This window comes from Primulina tabacum, chromosome 8 (genome assembly GCF_025594145.1).
Source record: "Primulina tabacum isolate GXHZ01 chromosome 8, ASM2559414v2, whole genome shotgun sequence".
NCBI lineage: Eukaryota > Viridiplantae > Streptophyta > Magnoliopsida > Lamiales > Gesneriaceae > Primulina > Primulina tabacum.
Genome location: NC_134557.1, coordinates 29,503,631 through 29,525,671, shown reverse-complemented (window position 1 = coordinate 29,525,671; position 22,041 = coordinate 29,503,631).

Here is a 22,041-nt window from a genome sequence, read left to right as displayed (position 1 = left end):
TTTCTGATGCATTGAACAAAGCAAAGGGAGTAGAGGCTGGCTTGATTAGGCAGCGAGGGGCTTCCTATAGTGCTCAAAGTCAGAGACCGCCACAGCCTGCCGCCCAGTTTCCACCACATCCTCCTCGATTTGATAGTGGAAGCAGTAGTAGTGGCAAGAAGGATTTTCTGAAAGCAAAAGGCAGACAGTTTAAGAAGTCAGGGAGTAGTTTGTCGAGCTCCAGTGGGTCAAGACAGAGAGGTCCTGGCCAGAGTGCAGAGTATACTGGTGTTTATTGCAGTTCTTGTGGTGGTAGACATGCCACTGATCGGTGTCAGGGAGTGATCGACAGATGTAACATATGTAGGCAGCAGGGACACTTTGCTAGAGTTTGTCCCCAGAGAGGTGCACAGCGATCCCAGAGTGCAGGGTCATCTGCATCAGTGCCTCAGATTGAGAGACAGACATCTGTACATTCATTCCAGCCACCATCTGCACAGTCTCAGCAGAGACCAGGAGGTAGCAAGACTGTGAGTCAACCTCCTAGACAGCAGGCTAGGGCGTTTGCACTGACCGAGGAGCAAGCCTAGGATGCGCCAGATGATGTTATTGCAGGTAACTGTTTTCTTTGCGGTTATCCTGCATATGTGTTGATAGACACAGGTGCATCGCATACATTCATCTCTAAACGTTTTGATTATTGCATTCATTACCTGTTGAGTCATTGTCGACTGTAGTATCTATTTCTTCTCCGTTGGGAAGTGGTCTTGTATCTTTGACTATAGTTAGAAATTGTATATTACAATTCGAGGGTCATGAGATTGACTTAGATTGCATTGTTCTTGGTTTGGCTGATTTTGATTGTATTGTTGGGATTGATATGCTAACCAAGTACAGAGCCACCGTAGACTATTTCCACAAGATCGTCAAATTCAGACCTGAAATGGCAGAGGAGTGGAAATTCTATGGGAAGGGTTCCAGATCTCGGATTCCTTTAGTATCTGCTTTGACTATGAGGAGATTGTTGCAACAAGGAGCAGAAGGGTTCCTTATTTATTCAGTAGATTTACTGAAGCCGAGCTTGACGTTGGCAGATTTGCCAGTGGTTTGCGAATTTGCGGAAGTATTCCCAGAGGAGATTCCAGGGTTACCTCCAGTACGAGAGGTTGATTTCAGTATAGATCTTATGCCAGGCACTGTTCCTATATCTCGAGCCCCGTATAGGATGGCGCCGATAGAGTTGAAAGAATTAAAAGCACAATTAGAAGATCTTCTAACCAAGGGATACATTAGACCGAGTGTGTCTCCTTGGGGCGCACCAGTGCTATTTGTACGGAAGAAAGACGGTTCTATGCGATTATGTATTGACTACCGGCAACTGAAAAAGGCGACGGTAAAGAACAAGTACCCATTGCCTCGCATTGATCAGTTGCAGGGATCCTCTGTTTATTCCAAGATCGATTTGAGATCTGGATATCACCAGCTGCGAGTACGAGATATTGATATACCAAAGACAGCATTTCGAACCAGGTATGGACATTACGAATTTATTGTCATGCCTTTTGGTTTAACGAATGCTCCAGCGATGTTTATGGGACTGATGAACCGCGTCTTTCAGAGATATTTAGATGAGTTTGTGATTGTTTTTATTGATGACATTCTGGTGTATTCTAAGAGTATGACTGAGCATGCCGATCATTTGAGGATTGTATTGCAGACATTGAGAAAAGAGAGATTGTATGCCAAACTGTCCAAGTGTGAATTCTGGTTGAGACAGGTTGTCTTCTTGGGTCATATCATATCTGGAGATGGTATTTCTGTGGATCCGAGTAAAGTTGAAGCAGTGATCAGTTGGCCGAGACCGACTTCGGTGCCTGAGATACGCAGTTTCATAGGTCTAGCAGGGTACTATAGACGATTGTAAGGCTTGAGATTTATTAGTCTTCATTGATGTGATATTCGGAAGATATGAGTATGCATGACATGTAATGAGAGGCGCTAAATGAAAAGATGAAGTGTTGCTTGAAGAAAGAGACCGCACCCGCGCCCCTTTTGATACCGCACCCGCGGTGCATGGACAGAAAGTTGGCCAATTTTACAGTAGGGCCACCGCACCCGCGGTCTAGAAGGAGTGCACCCGCGGTTATTGTCCAGTAGGGTAGGAAATTTAGTACGAAGCAACACCGCACCCGCGGTACTCGAGACACCGCACCCGCGGTCGTTAAATTTTGAAAAATGAAAAGTGGTGCCGTGAGCACAGCGCACCCGCGGTCATGAAGAAGCGCACCCGCGGTGCTTGGTGCGAGAAATCCACCTTTGAATTTTATGTTGACACATGGCCTGAGGTATATATAAGTTGAGCATGACTCACTTCTTCTCGATTCCAGCAGACCAGCAACGATAGGGAGAGTTTCTTCAACCCTTTCCCTCCATCTTTATCATTTGGTTGTGTAAGAATTACTCATCCAAAAGTTAATCCAAGCTTAGATTCTTGTTCCTCACTTCAAAGGCTACAAGAGGATGTAAGTTGGGTTATGTTTCAGCATGATTTAGATTCCATGTGTTGAAAAATTATGATATGATGGTTATTATGTATTCTTGACATGTTTGACATAGTATATTTGCAACCGGATCGAAGAACGGACACTGTATGCTATTGTTATGAAATTCCATCTTGTATGAGTTGTGATAAAGCAGATTTTGGGAGATTATGATTGTTGTTATTGATGTTATGGCTTGTGGATAATATGTTGATTGTTATTTGATGACCGGTATCGAGAAACTATGCCATTATACCGTCGAATTGTATCAAGATTTGATATTGAACCGTACTAGTATTAGTTTGAGTTGTGATTTGATATTTTGCATCTCAACATTGTCATTTCAGATTGAGATTGACAGGTTCGATATCCCTACTTCGAGACTTCGAATTATTCCAACGACAAGAAAGGTATAATTCATGTGAATTCGGGAGATACGACTCGAATCAGACTTGGTTGGAGTTTCCCTAAATCACATACTAGATTTGCTATTTATCTTTGACTATTATTATGTCTTGTTTATAGATTTATATTCAAGCATTGAGATAGGAGAGTCATTAGCAGACTTGCTAAACTAGATGTTCGGTGGTATCGACGCTTCGGATCAGATTCACTCCGATTGTAGACATTCGATACAGACATGACCGAAGTCTAGGAATAAGATGTACAGTTACCTCGATTGGGAGGGTAGGTGACAGACAGTGATGTCTTATTCACACCGGGATCCGTAGAGTAGAGTCGAGTTAAATCAAGACATGATTTGATTTGAATTGCATGTTTATATAGATTGGTTTCATAGACTATGGAGCCCATTATTATTGCTTTCATGCATGATTTATGATTTCATATCAGCATGTATACATGTATTATACTGGGATTTGTTCTCACCGGAGTTTCCATCTGTTGTTATGTCTGTATGTGTGCATAACAATAGGTGTGGCAGGATCAGGGTCGCGACAGAATGAGAGATGGACATAGCGTGGTGATCACGGGCGTAGCAGATGAACTAGTAGTTGTACTTTTGACATGTACTGTACTCAAATACTGGTTTGTAGAATATGGACAAAACAAGACATGTATATTATGTTTGTTGTAATGAAATAAATATAGAACTATCTTTTGCTTAAGTTATAAACATGTGAGTAATGTTAAAAGCAAAATTTTGACCCGTATATTTTAACAATGATCCGATTAATCCTGAAAAGAACTGAGTTAGAGCCCGGGTCCCCACACGATTCATCAAAGATTTCTCCAGTATTGCGAAGCCGATTACCCAGTCGACACAGAAGAATGCACCATTTGTGTGGTCTGAGGATTGCGAGTCTAGCTTCCTAGAGTTGAAGAAGAGGCTGACCAGTGCACCTGTTTTGATGATTCCTTCAGGTACTGGCGATTTCGTTGTATATTGTGATGCATCCCACAGAGGGCTAGGATGTGTTCTTATGCAGCGGGGTCATGTAATCGCATATGCCTCTAGACAGCTGAAGCCACATGAGACCCGATACCCAATTCATGATCTTGAATTGGCGGCTATGGTATTTGCATTGAAGATCTGGCGTCATTATCTCTATGGCGAGAAGTTTGAGATTTACTCTGACCATAAAAGCCTGAAGTATCTGTTTTCTCAGTCAGAGTTGAACATGAGGCAGCGTAGATGGCTTGATCTACTGAAAGATTTTGATTGCGAGATCAAGTACTATCCTGGAAAGTCAAATGCAGCAGCGGACGCCTTGAGTCGAAAGGTATGTTCCTTATCCTTATCAACGATAGGTGTTTCAAATATGATTGAAGATTGTTGCTTGTCGGGTTTAACATTTGATACAGCTATTAGACCTCTACGACTTGCTTCGATTCAAGTTGAACCAGACTTGATTATGCGAATCAAAGAAGCGCAGAGAACTGATCATAATATTCAGAAGTCGATTCAGATGGTCAGATCAGGACATCAGTCAGAATATCAGGTACATGATTATGTTCTGTACGTGAATAACCGTCTTGTAGTGCCAGATGTACCAGAATTGAAACAACAGATTATGTCAGAAGCGCACTATAGTCAGTTCAGTATTCATCCTGGTGGAAGGAAGATGTACAACGATCTAAAGACACGGTTCTGTTGGAAATAGATGAAGTCAGACATTGCCGAATTTGTGTCTAAGTGTTTAAATTGCCAATAGGTGAAGGCTGAGAGAAAGAAGCCCTGAGGTTTACTTCAGAGTTTGTCTATTCCAGAATGGAAATGAGATCACATTTCCATGGATTTCGTGACGAAGTTACCTCGATCATCCCGAGGCTGTGACGCGATTTGGGTCATTATTGACAGACTGACCAAATCAGCGTGTTTTATTCCATACAGAATGACATATCGACACGATCAGATGGCAGAGATTTATATCAGAGAGGTAGTCAGATTGCATGGTGTACCGAAGTCTATCGTATCAGATCGTGATCCACGATTCACTTCACACTTTTAGCACAGTTTGCATCAAGCTTTAGGTACGACATTGCACCTGAGTACTGCCTATCATCCTCAGGCCGACGGACAGTCGGAGCGGACTATCCAGACTTTAGAGGACATGTTGAGAGCTGTAGAGATATATTTCGGCACTAGTTGGCAAGATTCACTACCGTTGTGTGAATTCTCGTAAAACAACAGCTATCAAACGAGCATAGAGATGGCATCGTTTGAAGCGTTATATGGCAAGAAGTGCAGATCTCCTCTATACTGGGATGATATATCTGAGGTACCAGAACTTGGGCCTGATATGATTCGTAAAATGACTGAAAAGTAAAGATAATTCAGAAGAGGATGAAGACAGCACAGGATAGGCAAGCCAAGTATGCCAATATCAGACGTAGACCGCTAGTATTTGAACAAGGAGACAGAGTGTTTTTGAAGATTTCTCCTTTCAGAGGCGTTGTCAGATTTGGCAAACGCGGAAAGTTGTCTCCTAGATACATCGGTCCTTATGAGATACTTGAAAAGATTGGCGGAGCCTATCGACTAGTTCTTCCTCCTTTTCTATCTGGAATACATGACGTATTTCATGTATCGATGCTGCGTAGATATATGCCTGATGCTTCTCATGTCATTCAGCCTAACGAAGCTGAGCTTGATCAGACTTTGAGTTATACTGAGCAAGCGATACAGATTCTTGATCGGAAAGAAAAACTGCTCAGAACGAAAACTATTCAGCTAGTAAAAGTCCAGTGGAGTCGTCATGGCAATGAAGAAGCGACTTGGGAGACAGAAGCAGATATGAGACAGAAATATCCCGAGTTGTTTACATGATGTGAGTATTTATTCAGATTTTGATTATATTGTTTTTCATTTATGATATGATTGATGACCTGCGATTTCGAGGACGAAATCATTTCTTAGAAGGGGAGAAATGTAAGGCCTGAGATTAATTAGTCTTCATTGATGCGATATTTAAAGATATGAGAATGCATGACATGTAATGAGATGGGGGAAGGAGAGACATGAAAAATTAGAATTTTGAATGAAAGGCAGACCGCACCCGCACCATGGAAGATACCGCACCCGCGGTGCATGGACAGAAAATTGGTCATTTTTACAGTAGGGTCACCGCACCCGCGGTCCAAGAAAGAGTGCACCCGCGGTTGATGGACAAAAAGTTGGAAATTATTTACAGAAATGACACCGCACCCGCGGTTCAAACGTAACCGCACCCGCGGTGCATGGACAGAAAATTGGTCATTTTTACAGTAGGGTCACCGCACCCGCGAATCCAAGAAAGAGTGCACCCGCGGTTGATGGACAGAGAGTTGGAAATTATTTACAGAAATGACACCGCACCCGCGGTTCAAACGTAACCGCACCCGCGTTGATGTCACCGCACCTGCGGTCTTATATGTAGCGCACCCGCGGTCGTCGATTTTGGAAAATGAATGGACTGCCGAAGCTTGAGCGCACCTGCGGTCTAGAGGGAACGCACCCGCGGTGCTGCATGCGAGAAGTCCAGCATGCACACTAAGTTTACACATGGCATGAGCTATATAATGTGTAACACTTTCATTTCTTCATCTCCATCAGCAATAACCGAGAGAAAGAGATTCAGAAAAGCTCCAAGTTCTCCCTAGCTTAGAATTGTGATTGTCTCACATTTAGCTATCCGATTTTCGATCCGGGGTGATATTCGTACTCCTCTTGCTATTGGCTACAAAAGGAAATTCATTGTGCCTCACTTCGACTTCGAGACCTCGACATCGATAAAAGTTCAACAAGAAAGGTATAATTCATGTGACTTTGGGGAGACACAACTCAAATGAGATTCAATTTGAGTTTCCCAACAAAATCACATACTAGATTATGTTTATATTTTAAATGTTTATGCCTTGTTTATAGATTATATTCAAGCCTTGAGATAGGAGTCATTGACAGATTTGTCAAACTAGATGTTCGGTAGTATCGTCGCATTGGAGTAGTTCGACTCCATGTGTAGACACTCGATACAGACATGACCGAAATCTAGGAATGAGACGTACCGTTACCCCGATTGGGAGGGTAGGTAACAGACAGCGACGTCTTATTCACACCGGGATCCCTAGAGTAGAGTCGAATTGAGTCAGGACATGATTTGATTAATATTGCATGCTTTTATTGATTTGGTTTCATAGACTATGGAACCTATTGCTTTTGATATTATTCATGATAGTTGTTTCATGATTTATATTTTGTTTATGCATGCATACCATGTTTTATACTGGGATTGGTTCTCACCGGAGTTTCCGGCTGTTGTTATGTCTGTATGTGTGCATAACAACAGGTGGGGCAGGATCAGGGTCACGATCGAGATGAGATCGAGATAGAGTGGTGGCTTCGGGCACAGAGGACTACTAGTGGTTATTGTACTATACTTGTACTACTTATGATTTGGAGATTGTATGGTATGGAACTTTAGTTTGGTATGGATGTATTAGGACAAACCATGTATTTACGTTTGTTGTAATTAAATAAAGAGAATTCTTATGCTTGGTTTATATACATTTGATTTAAAGTTAAAAGCAAAAATTTGACCCACGTTTTCTAACACTGAGCTGATTAATCCCATAAAGAACTGAGTTAGAGCCCGGGTCCCCACATCATCTATATTAACTGATCCTAACAAAAAGCGTCTAGTAGCATCACTCCATGATCTCCTAGTTATCATTGATAGTACCTGCAGGAACCAGTAAGTATTTATTACGTACATTATGGTCCTTTCTACTCATATATCATAATAGAATCTTCAATCATTGGTATATCAAGGTTTGTATATGAATTCGATAATGATATGATGTATATTTGAGTATTCAAAGTGAAATCGTATGTGGAACCAGGCAAAAAATTTTCCCTAAAGCATATGTCTTGATCTGGTTAAAGAATTCTTGAATTATTAACTCATCAAATTACAAAGAATATCTTCACCCGTAGTTGAGCGATGAATACCTGATTACAATGCATTGACTCCTGCTTATTTTGGACTACACTCAACCTCGTTGTCTGATGACCCTCAATAGAGTTGATAAATAAATCAAATGCGGTTCTAGACATAGAGCCTCTATGTTATCTCGGGTCAAATGAGTAATGATGTACAATCATAATAGCAGTCTAATCAACTCGATAAGTGGTAACCACTTGGAAAGTCTGATGGTTTTTTAGTGATTATCCAATGATGTGAATCTTTGTACGAACGAATAGCAAACACGATTAAAATCGAATCGCGCCCTCGATTCAATAACGAACAAAGAATCGTTGTTGTCCCGATCTTTTGAATCAAGTTTGAATGTGTGATATTCACCTAAATTATAAAAACTTAGCAATAAATATTCACGATTTAAACATTTGAGAAACAGACGAACCTTCAAGAAACTTGTCCCTGACAATCCGTATGATATCAATCGACAAACGCCACAAGAACGAATCTTGATAAGTTTGATTTTTGAATGAACACAAAGCAAAGGCTTTGTAAAGCTTGAGAGAAAACTCTAAACTTTGATAAAAATACCAATGATAATCTGAATTGTCTATAAAATTTCGTCCAAAACATATTTATATGTCAAAAAGATATCAAAAATCTAGTCTCCAAAATAATTAAAACTCTAGAAAGGAAAATATTCTCACGCAGCCCTCTCAGACACGGACCCCGTGTAGACCTCCGTGTACGGGTCCGTGTACTCTCGGAAAAATCATCTTCAGCTGGAAACAAGGGGCACGGACCCCGTGTCCACCTCCGTGTACGGGTCCGTGTACACTCGGTCTTCGCAAATGTCATAGGACACGGACCCCGTGTGCTGGTCCGTGCTCGGGTCCGTGTAGACTCTGGAATTCTTCATCCTCGGCTGTAAAGGACACGGACCCCGTGTGCAGGTCCGTGTACACGTCCGTGTAGTCTCGGCCGTCTCCAACAATGCTTGAATGATATTCCTTTGGCCTCCCGACGTACTCCCATGCATCACGACCCCTTCATGCTTGTTCATGACTCCTTGTAGTGCCTCCTTGAACTTCTTTAGTCGTCCCCTCGTGACTGGTCCATCCGGCAACTCTAAAGGATCCCACGCTTTCCTTGGGACTTGACCTTCCAGTGTTCGCATCATCCTCCCCTTCTTGAAAATGATTTGTCCTCAAATCTAGTTCGTCACCTACATCAAACAACGAAAAGTCACTAACATTAAAAGTAGAACTCACGTTATACTCACCTGGTAGGTCGAGTTTGTAGGCATTTTCATTGATCCTTTCAAGGAATTGAAACGGTCCATCGCCCCTAGGTAGTAGCTTTGAACGTCGCTTCTCCTGGAACCTTTCCTTCCTCAAGTGTAGCCACATCTCTAGAGTCCTCACAAGTGCATAGAGCTCTTTGTCATATGTTGGATAGTTAAGCGCTGCTCCATTAAGGTTTTCACTAAAATATGCCACCGGTCGCCCTCCTTGCATCAACACTCCACCAATACCTACACCTGAAGCATCACATTCAATTTCAAAGGTATTAGCAAAATCAGGTAAAACAAGTAAAGGAGCATTAATTAATTTTTGCTTAATAAGATTAAAAGACTTCTCTTGCTCCTCGCCCCAATGGAATGGAACATTCTTCTTGATTACCAGCCGTCATCGGTGCTGTCAATGTGCTAAAATCCTTTACAAACCTCCTATAGAAGCTTGCAAGTCCATGAAAGCTTCGGACTTGACCAACAGTAGTAGGCGTTGGTCAATCTCGAATAGCACTTACCTTGTCTTCATCCACTTCTATACCCTGTGAACTTACCTACAAAACCAAGGAAGACAAGTTTGCTTGTACAAAAATCACATTTCTTTAAGTAAGCATATAAATTTTCAGCCTTTAGTGTGATTAGCACAAGTCTCAAGTGTTTAACATGCTCTTCTAGATTTTTACTATACACAAGGATGTCATCAAAGTAAACCACAACAAATTTTCCTATGTGTGCACGCAAGACATGATTCATTAACCTCATAAAGGTACTAGGAGCGTTAGTTAAGCCAAAAGGCATGACCATCCACTCATATAACTCATACTTGGTTTTAAAAGCAGTTTTCCACTCATCACCTTCCCTCATCCTAATTTGGTGATATCCACTTTTCAAGTCAATTTTACTAAAGACACATGCACCATGCAATTCATCTAACATACCATCTAGTCTAGGTATGGGATGCCTATACTTAATGGTTATGTTATTGATTGCCCTACAATCTACACACATACACCATGAGCCATCTTTCTTAGGAACTAATAGAACAGGTACAACACAAGGTGACATGGACTCACGCACAAACCCTCTATCTAACAATTCACTTACCTGCCGTTGAAGCTCCTTAGTCTCCTCCGGATTGCTCCTATAGGCTGGACGATTTGGCAATGCACTCCCCGGCACTAAATCGATTTGGTGCTCGATTCCCCTCAATGGTGGTAAGCCTTGAGGTAACTCCTCCGGAAACACGTCTTCAAATTCCTGCAAAAGGGAAACAACAATGCTCGGAAGGGATCCGGCTATATCACTTGTGTTGAGGAGGATCTCCTTACAAACAATTAACACAAGTGGTTCATGTGTGTGCAAACATTGTTTCAACTCACTTTTTTGGGCCATATATGATTTCTTTTTGGCCTATTTCCTCTCATTTTCTTTTCCCTCATTTTCTTTCCTCTCTTTTTTCTTTTGTATGGCTATCTCACCTTTTTTGTCACTCTTTTTTTCAGCCATTTCATTTTTATTTTCAAAGGCCATCTCACTTTTTAATTCACTCTTTTTTTCGACCTCATCTCTCTTTTTTTTTTTCAATTGGTCCTCCAACACTTGCTTTGGGGACAAAGGAAGTAAAACAATGGAATCCTTCTTCAACATAAATGAATACCTATTCTTGTACCCATCATGTGTCACCCGTGTATCATATTGCCACGGCCTACCCAACAAGATATGACAAGCATGCATGGGCACCACATCACACAAGATCTCATCCACATACTTCCCAATAGAAAAAGTCACCAACACTTGTTTGTTCACCTTCACCTCCGCACAATCATTCAACCATTGAAGCCTATATGGTTGAGGATGCTTCAATGTAGGTAGACTTAATTTCTCGACCATCTCACTACTAGCCACATTAGTACAACTCCCCCCATCTATGATTAAATTGCAAACCCTTTGATTCACAAAGCACCTAGTATGGAACAAGTTCTCTCTTTGGTTAGTCTCCTCCTCCTTGACTTGGGCACTCATGATACGCCTAGTCACTAGTGCTTCTCCTACAACCGCCTCAAAACCCTCGTCAGGATCCTCTAATGCAGGCATATCATCCTCATCCTCACCATCACTATGCGACTCATATTCACCATAGTCATTCAAGATCATCACTCTTTTGTTAGGACATTCACTAGAAATATGACCTAACCCTTGGCACCTAAAACATCTAACATCCCTAGTTCGATTAGAAGGAGTTTCAGATTTACCTTGCACTCCTTGTTTAGGCGCCTCTTGTTTGGTCTCAATCTTGGGCTTGGTCACCAACTTATTCTCCTCACGTTTCACCACATTTGACCGCCAAGAAGATGATGAGCCTCCAGTTTGATTGGTGCGGCCAACTCCACGCCTTTTGAGTTGTTGCTCCACTTTTATGTCCATTTGCACCATTTCGTCTAGATCCAAGTAGTGCCGAAGCTCCACTTGATCGTGAATTTCCCTGTTCAAACAACAAAGAAAACGAGCCATGGTCGCCTCACTATCTTCCTCAACATTGGCCCTAATCATGACTACTTCCATCTCCTTATAGTAGTCCTCAACACTCTTCAACCCTTGTCTCAAAGTTTGTAACCTCTTGAACATCTCCCTATAATAGTGATTGGGCACAAACCTTTTTCTCATTACTCTCTTCATCTCATCCAAAGACTCAATGGGTCCCTCATTATACCTCCTTCTAGTGGTCACTAATTGATCCCACCAAATGAGAGCGTAGTCTAGAAATTCAACCACCGCCAACCTAACCTTCTTTTGTTTGGAGTATTGGTGACATTCGAACACAAACTCTACCCTCTTTTCCCACTCTAAATATGCCTCTGGATCAGATTTCCCATGGAACGAAGGAATTTTCATCTTAATACTACCCATATTACCATCCTCCCTATTCACATCATATCTACCCCGTAAGGCTTCTCTTCTTCCTCTACCAAATCCTCTACCTCTTCCAATCCTACCCCAATTCTCATTTTGACTCTCCTCGTCTCCCCCCAAATCACATTCCTCATCATCTCTACCAAAATCCTTAGGTTTAGAATTACTCCCACTAACACCAACCTCAAGCTTATCCAACCTTTCATGTAACGACTCCATTTGGATCGTCATCATCCTACTAAAATGCCCAAACAACGCATCCATTTGGACCTTGGACAACCCCGAATTCGAACTATCTCCTACCTCCCTCTCCATTTAATTTCAAATTTGTACCTGCAAGAAGACGTTAGTAGAAAAAAAAATATGTTCCTCACCCAAATGCTCACGGTCACTCCAAAGAAAGTTCACTCGTCTCTCCTCTCTTATTTTTTTTTTTGCTCACAACAAATACTCACCGATCACTCCAAAGACAAAATTCACTCACACTCAAGTAATGCCACTCAAGTTTGAGAGTCCTCTCAAGGTGCTCAAGCTTTGTATTTGAATTTATCAAACAATCAAGTTTAAACTTGTGAACAAATGTGATCGACTCACTTGGACTGCGTAAACAAGCAATTTGAAGATAAATATATATATTTTTTTTGACTGTGTGAGACACTTTTATATGACTCACAAGAAGGAATAGAACAAAATGACAAAAAGAAATAATGGTGAATTTTCGGATTTTTTGTACTTTTTTTTTTAACTCTAAGGCTGAGTAAAAACTCGAAAATCCCAACAAAAAATATCACCAAAATTTCAGAAACTGATGAAGAATGGTAGAACAAAAACAGATCCGAAAAAGGACGAAAACTTAACACAGATCTGAAGATTTAATAACAAGATAAACTTACTTGAATTCAATGAACCTAAGCTCTGATACCAAATGATGTTAATCTTTGTACGAACGAATAGCAAACACGATTAAAATCGAATTGCGCCCTCAATTCAATAACGAACAAAGAATCGTTGTTGTCCCGATCTTTTGAATCAAGTTTGAATGTGTGATATTCACCTCTAAATTATAAAAACTTAGCAATAAATATTCACGATTTAAACAATTGAGAAACAGACGAACCTTCAAGGAATTTGTCCCTGACAATCCGTATGATATCAATCGACAAACGCTACAAGAATGAATCTTGATAAGTTTGATTTTTGAATGAACACAAAGCAAAGGCTTTGTAAAGCTTGAGAGAAAACTCTAAACTTTGATAAAACTATCAATGATAATCTGAATTGTCTATAAAATTTCGTCCAAAACATATTTATATGTCAAAAAGATATCAAAAATCTAGTCTCCAAAATAATTAAGACTCTAGAAAGGAAAATATTCTCGCGCAGCCGTCTCAGACACGGACCCCATGTAGACCTCCGTGTACGTGTCCGTGTACTCTCGGAAAAATCATCTTCAGCTGGAAACAAGGGTCACGGACCCCGTGTCCACCTCCGTGTACGGGTCTGTGTACACTCGGTCTTCGCAAATGTCATAGGACACGGACCCCATGTGCTGGTCCGTGCTCGGGTCCGTGTAGACTCTAGAATTCTTCATCCTCGGCTGTAAAGGACACGGACCCCGTGTGCAGGTCCATGTACACGTCCGTGTAGTCTCGGCCTTCCCCAACAATGCTTGAATGATATTCCTTTGGCCTCCGACGTACTCCCATGCATCACGACTCCTTCATGCTTGCTCATGACTCTTTGTAGTGCCTCCTTGAACTTCTTTAGTCGTCCCCTCGTGACTGGTCCATCCGGCAACTCTAAAGGATCCCACGCTTTCCTTGGGACTACCAACGAAACGTGACATTTACATCACATATACTAGTCTATAGGTCGAAAGATATTTATCCTTATTTTAGGTGGCTGAATCGACTATGAATTAATTTAGAATATATGGTACACTTACTAACAAATTTCATGATCTACGTTGAGAGACAGACCTTTTGGTTCTTATTGTATATGCAAAGAGTTTGTCTATGCAGCTTGCATGTGTATACAGATAAAATAAATGTCATAATTATATAATATCGTAAAATATTATTTAAAAAAATCATTTTTTCATAAAAATCAAAAAAGTTTAAGCCACAAGTTAGCATGTTGGGCACATACTCTACCAGTACTGTGGGGACCCGGACGCTAATTCATTCCTTAATCGTCTTTGGGAATAATTTAAACAATTATAATAAACAGGGTCTAAATTTTTTTTTAAAATACCAAGCGGAAACGTAATGTAATTCAATTGAAATTACTTATTAAACATAAATATACAAATCTTGTACTATCTACAAGAATTTAACTAGGTTCAACTATATCTCAGTGCTGAATCTTAAGTTGCTTCGAAGCCCAGATCTCCACGCTATCGAGTCCAGCCTCATTCTCTTCTTGACCATGATCCTATCCCACCTGTTGCCATGCACACATACAAACAAGACAACAGCCGGATAACTCCGATGAGAATTACATTCTCAGTATAAATCATGTATACATGCAATCATAAAGACAATATAAAAACATATAACAGATATGTCTAACATGTATTCAAATCAGAATATAAATCCATATCAAGAATAAATCCTATTCTAAACATGTACCATCATCAGGAACATAAATCAATATGTACCATATTCAGGAACATAATCAACATGAATCAATATAACAGTCAATTAGACTCATGCCTTCACATTTAAGACTAGACTCAATCCTAGTCTAGGGATCCCGGTTTCCAGAAGTTGGCATTCCCATATCGACCAACAGTAATAGAAAAGACTCCAGTTCTATCCACGTCGATAGGATATCGATCACCAGTAATAGAAGAAATACCAATTCTATCCACATCGATATGGTATCGATCACCAGTAATAGAAGAAGCTCGTATTCTATCCACATCGGTATAATATCGATCATCAGTAATAGAAGAAGCTCCGATTCTATCCACATCGATATAATATCGATCATCAGTAATAGAAGAAGTTATAATTCTATCCACATCGATAGCCAATCATCCGGTGACAGACTTTGGCACAATCGCCAATCCACTATCTTGTGACATCGTGCAATGTGCCCGTGGCGATCCCACCACTATCAGGCACTTCTGTCACAAGATTACTCTTCTAATACCTGCTGTCTATAAATCAAGAGAACAAGTACATCAATCAAATCAATACAATAAGGTAAAGTATGTGATTTAGGGAAACTCGAGCCAAACCTCACTCGAGTTGTGCAATCCCAACTCAACATTAATTTATACCTTTATCTTCTCGGTCCGACGAAGACGAAGTATCGAAGTCAACTCTGTCCATACCCAATCTGATAATGACAATCGAATAGATACAATATCAGTATATAACTCAGTTCAAAACCTGTTCTGATTAATACTCAAATCAAAACATAATCCGATCAGTGCCAATCGACATAGGGTACCCCAATACCATCTCAACCAATACCGAGTCTGATCAATATCAACTTACGGATGTTTCGACGGTATAACAATACAGTCTCGATAACCCCGTCAATTCCAACACCATAGACATAATACCAGAACTCATAATCAATATCGGTGCAACTCATAATTTTAATAACAATACAAATCTAATATCGAATCTCAATTAATCAATTCCAAAAATCATAACAATTACATAACCAGTCTGTTTCTTAATCTGACTTCGATTCTATGATGTCTAACATGTCAAGAATATCATATATGACGTGTATTCAATTCCAACAACATCATAATTTCAGAACATGTCAAAACGTAACAAAACTTACGTCCAGTTGTAGCCTGCGTTGATAGGAACTTAGTACTGAAGCCGGATTAGAAATCAGACGGACGGATCGTTCATAAATCACAATCTGAGTGGAAAAAGGCGTAAGGATTTTCACGAAGTTCCTCGGTGCTCCTTTTATCAATTTCTGAAGGAATAATCGAAGTAATACTTATATATATATATATATATATATCCCATGCACGCTCAAGGAAACGTGGCGACTCCTCAATCTGCATGTCTCGCGCATATGCGCGACTCCAAATGGCGCATATGCGCGAGACCTACGGGTCTCGGCCTTGGCAACTCGCGCATATGCGCGACTCATTTCTGCGCATATGCGCGAGGTCCTCTGGACTTCGCTTGCACAGGTTCGCGCATATGCGCGACATCTTCCGCGCATATGCGCGAGGTCTTCTGCCTGGTTGGCGCATGTGCGCGCATCCGGTCGCGCATGTGCGCCGATGCTACTGCCCTCGCACATTAATTTTCCCACGCGATCTCAATTCATGTGTCGGTTTGCCCTTTCATAATTGTCTCAATTAAAATCAATAATCGTAATTTAACACGATATAAAAATCTCGGGCATTACATTTCTCCCCCTCTAAGATATGATTTCGTCCTCGAAATCACAAGCAATCAATTCAGATAAAGAAGGAAAGTATAATAGAGGTTACTTCAGCAAATTCATTCTATCAAACCATTCTGATAAAATTAATTGCAAATATTGGCTATACAACATCCGTATATACCAATCAACAGCTCATACCCAATCAATATCATCAGCTGTTATCAAATTCAATCTCAGATATCACCGTAATATCATTCCCATTCAGCGGAAATCTGCAGTACTCACTGTACAATGTCTCGTCTGTAGCTATCTCAATACTCGTTTGATAGCTATCATTATACTATAATTCATAAAGTGACAAGACATCAGGTCACTAGTGCTAAAATCCAGCACTACAGTTCCTGGATATCCTCTAGTATCTAGATAGTTCCCTCCGACTATCCATCAATCTATAAATCATAGATGAAACATCATGCTATACATTCTGCCAAAGGTACAAAATCAACCAAAAATCACGGTAAAATATAATTAACTCTGGCATTCAATACCATCTGACCCCTTTTCTGACATACCTCTCAGTCGTCTTGTCATATTTGTACGTCATCCTGTACAATAAACATATGCCGATTTGAACAATCGTTCAATAGTAATCCCATCATATCACTGTCATAGCAAGATTTTCGATAGTTTCATCACAAAATTCATAGAAATGTACCCCCATTCCTATTCAAGAATCGATAATCTGTATAACCAATTTCCTGGTTTTTATCTTCCTGTCTTCATCTGTCAGCGATTTAGACATTTCAATACAAATTCTGACAAAACTGATTTCGTTTGTTTACATCAAAACTGTCCGTTCGTATTATCACACATTTCTTGTTATTAGAATAATACGGAATCTACTACTGTGTGCCTCTGACAATACCTGTCATTTCAAACTACTGGAGCTAGATGAACCGCTCCCTAACTTCTTGAACTGTTTCTTTCGAGCTTTCAACAAATCTTGCTTCCCACTCGTACTGCCACTATCCAATCGGAGAGGAAATTATTGTGTCTGGGGTTGCATTGCACACAACCTTTCTTGTTGTCTAATCAGACTCGCCTCAGCTATTTTTTCTTTATTCAAAGTATCAGCAAAATGGTAAGGTCACTGCATATTTATCAATGCAACTATCTCTGAATTCAATCCTTTGATGAACCGCTCAGTTACAGATTCATCATTCCCAGCTATATGAGAAACAAAACGCAGTAAGGTAGAGAATTTAGCAACATATTCTTCAATATTCACTTGGCCTTGTCTCAAATTCTCAAACTCTGCTCTCTTGTCCTCACGGTACGATCCTGAGAAGAATCTTCGATAAAATTCAGCTTTAAAGACTTCCCACGTAATCACCGTACCCCGCTGTTCTAACATTCTTTTGGTTGTAATCCACCAACTCCTGGCGGCTTCACGTAATTGGTTAGGCACCAGTTTTAACTCTCTGTTCATCTGTACAATCAAGTAAATCAAACAGTATTTCCATGTCATCAAACCAGTTCTCACAATCTTCAGACATTTCGATACCACTCAGAATCGGCGGCAGAAATAACTGAAACTCCTTCAACTTTATTTCCATCTGAGTTTCTGACACATCTATCAGATCAGTCGAAGTACTATCTCGTTCTGGAACTCTTCTAGGAGGAATATCTGATAATCAAAGATGTTAGTAGTAACAGGAGACAATTCCGTCTCAATCCCAATCCTGATCAGCTTACCTCTGATCAAAAATTGGTTCTGATCCAGTTTCAAATAATACATATTACCAAATCAACTCAGATATTCAGGTAACATGTAGCTTAATATACAGTAAAAACATATTGAAATCTTAGCATATATAATGTAATTTCAACATTATATTCAATCATATGCTATGTAACTTCAAGCAATAACACATAACATCATGCTAGCACACACCATGTAATTCAACATTATAATCAATCACATGCTAGCAATTACATGCAGGAAAGAAAACTCATTCTACCCCGCGCACTCTTCTCTATCTCAGTGTAAAGAACCTACAGTTCTAGAACCTAATGCTCTGATACCACCTATTGTGGGGACCTGGACGCTAATTCATTCCTTAATCGTCTTTGGGAATAATTTAAACAATTATAATAAACAGGGTCTAAATTTTTTTTTTAAATTACCAAGCGGAAACGAAATGTAATTCAATTCAATTTACATATTAAACATAAATATACAAATCTTGTACTATCTACAAGAATTCAACTAGGTTCAACTATATCTCAGTGCTGAATCCTAAGTTGCTTCGAAGAACGGATCTCCACGCTATCGAGTCCAGCCTCATTCTCTTCTTGACCCTGATCCTATCCCACCTGTTGCCATGCACACATACAAACAAGACAACAGCCGGATAACTCCAGTGAGAATTACATTCTCAGTATAAATCATGTATACATGCAATCATAAAGATAATATAAAAACATATAACAGATATGTCTAACATGTATTCAAATCAGAATATAAATCCATATCAAGAATAAATCATATTCTAAACATGTACCATCATCAGGAACATAAATCAATATGTACCATATTCAGGAACATAATCAACATGAATCAATATAACAGTCAATTAGACTCATGACTTCACATTTAAGACTAGACTCAATCCTAGTCTAGAGATCCCGGTTTCCAGAAGTTAGCATTCCCATATCGACCAACAGTAATAGAAAAGACTCCACTTCTATCAACGTCGATAGGGTATCGATCACCAGTAATAGAAGAAATACCAATTCTATCCACATCGATATGGTATCGATCACCAGTAATAGAAGAAATACCAATTCTATCCACATCGATATGGTATCGATCACCAGTAATAGAAGAAGCTCGTATTCTATCCACATCAGTATAATATCGATCATCAGTAATAGAGGAAGCTCCGATTCTATCCACATCGATATAATATCGATCATCAGTAATAGAAGAAGTTATAATTCTATCCACATCGATAGCCAATCATCCGGTGACAGACTTTGGGACAATCGCCAATCCACTATCTTGTGACATCGTGCAATGTGCCCGTGGCGATCCCACCGCTATCAGGCACTTCTGTCACAAGATTACTCATCTAATACCTGCTGTCTATAAATCAAGAGAACAAGTACATCAATCAAATCAATACAATAAGGTAAAGTATGTGATTTAGGGAAACTCGAGCCAAACCTCACTCGAGTTGTGCAATCCCAACTCAACATTAATTTATACCTTTATCTTCTCGGTCCGACGAAGACGAAGTATCGAAGTCAACTCTGTCCATACCCAATCTGATAATGACAATCGAATAGATACAATATCAGTATATAACTCAGTTCAAAACCTGTTCTCATTAATACTCAAATCAAAACATAATCCGATCAGTGCCAATCGACATAGGGTACCCCAATACCATCTCAACCAATACCGAGTCTGATCAATATCAACTTACGGATGTTTCGACGGTATAACAATACAGTCTCGATAACCCCGTCAATTCCAACACCATAGATATAATACCAGAACTCATAATCAATATCGGTGCAACTCATAATTTCAATAACTATACAAATCTGATATCGAATATCAATTAATCAATTCCAAAAATCATAACAATTACATAATCAGTATGTTTCTTAATCTGACTTCGATTCTATGATGTCTAACATGTCAAGAACATCATATATGACGTGTATTCAATTTCAACAACATCATAATTTCAGAACATGTCAAAACGTAACAAAACTTACGTCCAGTTGTAGCCTGCGTTGATAGGAACTTAGTACTGAAGTCGGATTAGAAATCAGACGGACGGATCGTTCATAAATCACAATCTGAGTGGAAAAAGGCGTAAGGATTTTCACGAAGTTCCTCGGTGCTCCTTTTATCAATTTTTGAAGGAATAATCGAAGTAATACCTATATATATATATATCCCATGCATGCTCAAGGAAACGTGGCGACTCCTCAATCTGCATGTCTCGCGCATATGCGCGACTCCAAATGGCGCATATGCGCGAGACCTACGGGTCTCGGCCTTGGCAGCTCGCGCATATGCGCGACTCATTTCTGCGCATATGCGCGAGGTCCTCTGGACTTCGCTTGCACAGGCTCGCGCATATGCGCGACATCTTCCGCGCATATGCGCGAGGTCTTCTGCTTGGTTGGCGCATGTGCGCGCATCCGGTCGCGCATGTGCGCCGATGCTACTGCCCTCGCACATTAATTTTCCCACGTGATCTCAATTCATGTCTCGGTTAGCCCTTTCATAATTGTCTCAATTAAAATCAATAATCGTAATTTAACACGATATAAAAATCTCGGGTATTACAAGTACATAGTTAAGTATTCGAAACAATGTTTCTAAAGAAATGGGGTTTGAGTTAAGGTTTAAAAACTTTTAAAATAATCTCACATGAATTTGATAATCGTGTTTATTGAGTTGTGATGCAAAAAGAAAATATAAACAAGAACACGTTAAATTGCAAGCGTTTGATCAGTTTGTTAATAAAATAGATAATTAATTGCCTACAAAACTTTATTTTGTAAATTTTCAAAATATCATGACATTAAATCGGTATCATCCATTTTTGAGTTTGCATAAAACACGTGCTGCATAAATAAATAAATCTTTTGTGCAAGTAAAATGGATTTAATCTCGTATTAGGGGAACATGATGGGCCATCTACGAGGGATCGCTTGCCTGATGTTCTTGATAAAAGTTGTCTTATATGTGATGTAGGTGTGAAAAATATGGACGTTTATTATTTTGTTGCTTCTCCATTTATGATATTTGGAAAAAGATTCAGGATTAGATTGAAATTTGGCTTGTAAGGACGACCATAAAAAAATGTACTAAAACAGTTCAAGAACACCTAATCAAGTGTACCATCAGATATTGAGTTCTTCATTTAGATCGCAATAGAGATCTAAACGATTTAACGTCGAAATTTAATCGCCAGAATTTTACAAAACCAGCGGCATTCCGGCAACGTTGGGCGGTAATGGTAGGGTGGCCGAAATTTTCTTCTGAAATTAAAAAGGTGGGCAAAAATTACTTTGTGAGCGAGGAGATGATTTTGTGTGTATTTTTCTTGTGCGATTATGTTTCATTGTTATCAACCTTTTTATAACATATTAATAAAAATACACTAACTCAATTCTACTATGATTTAAATCTTAATCCCATTATGATTCTTTTAGTTTCATTAAATAAAATTCTAATTTATATATATACAGAGATATATGTAAAATTATATAACCATTATTTAATTTCTTAATTAATCAATTAATCAATTATAGACCTATCTACAATATTCCATGAGAACCATGTATATATATAGTATCCACCACAACTAACATTATTATTTAATTAGTATATTCTAAATTTACTAAATAAATAATTGTAAACTCATTATAACCCGATATATTGGCGATCAGACATGTAAATGTATCGAGGGTAAAAACTTGTTCATATAATGAAAATTGAAATTTC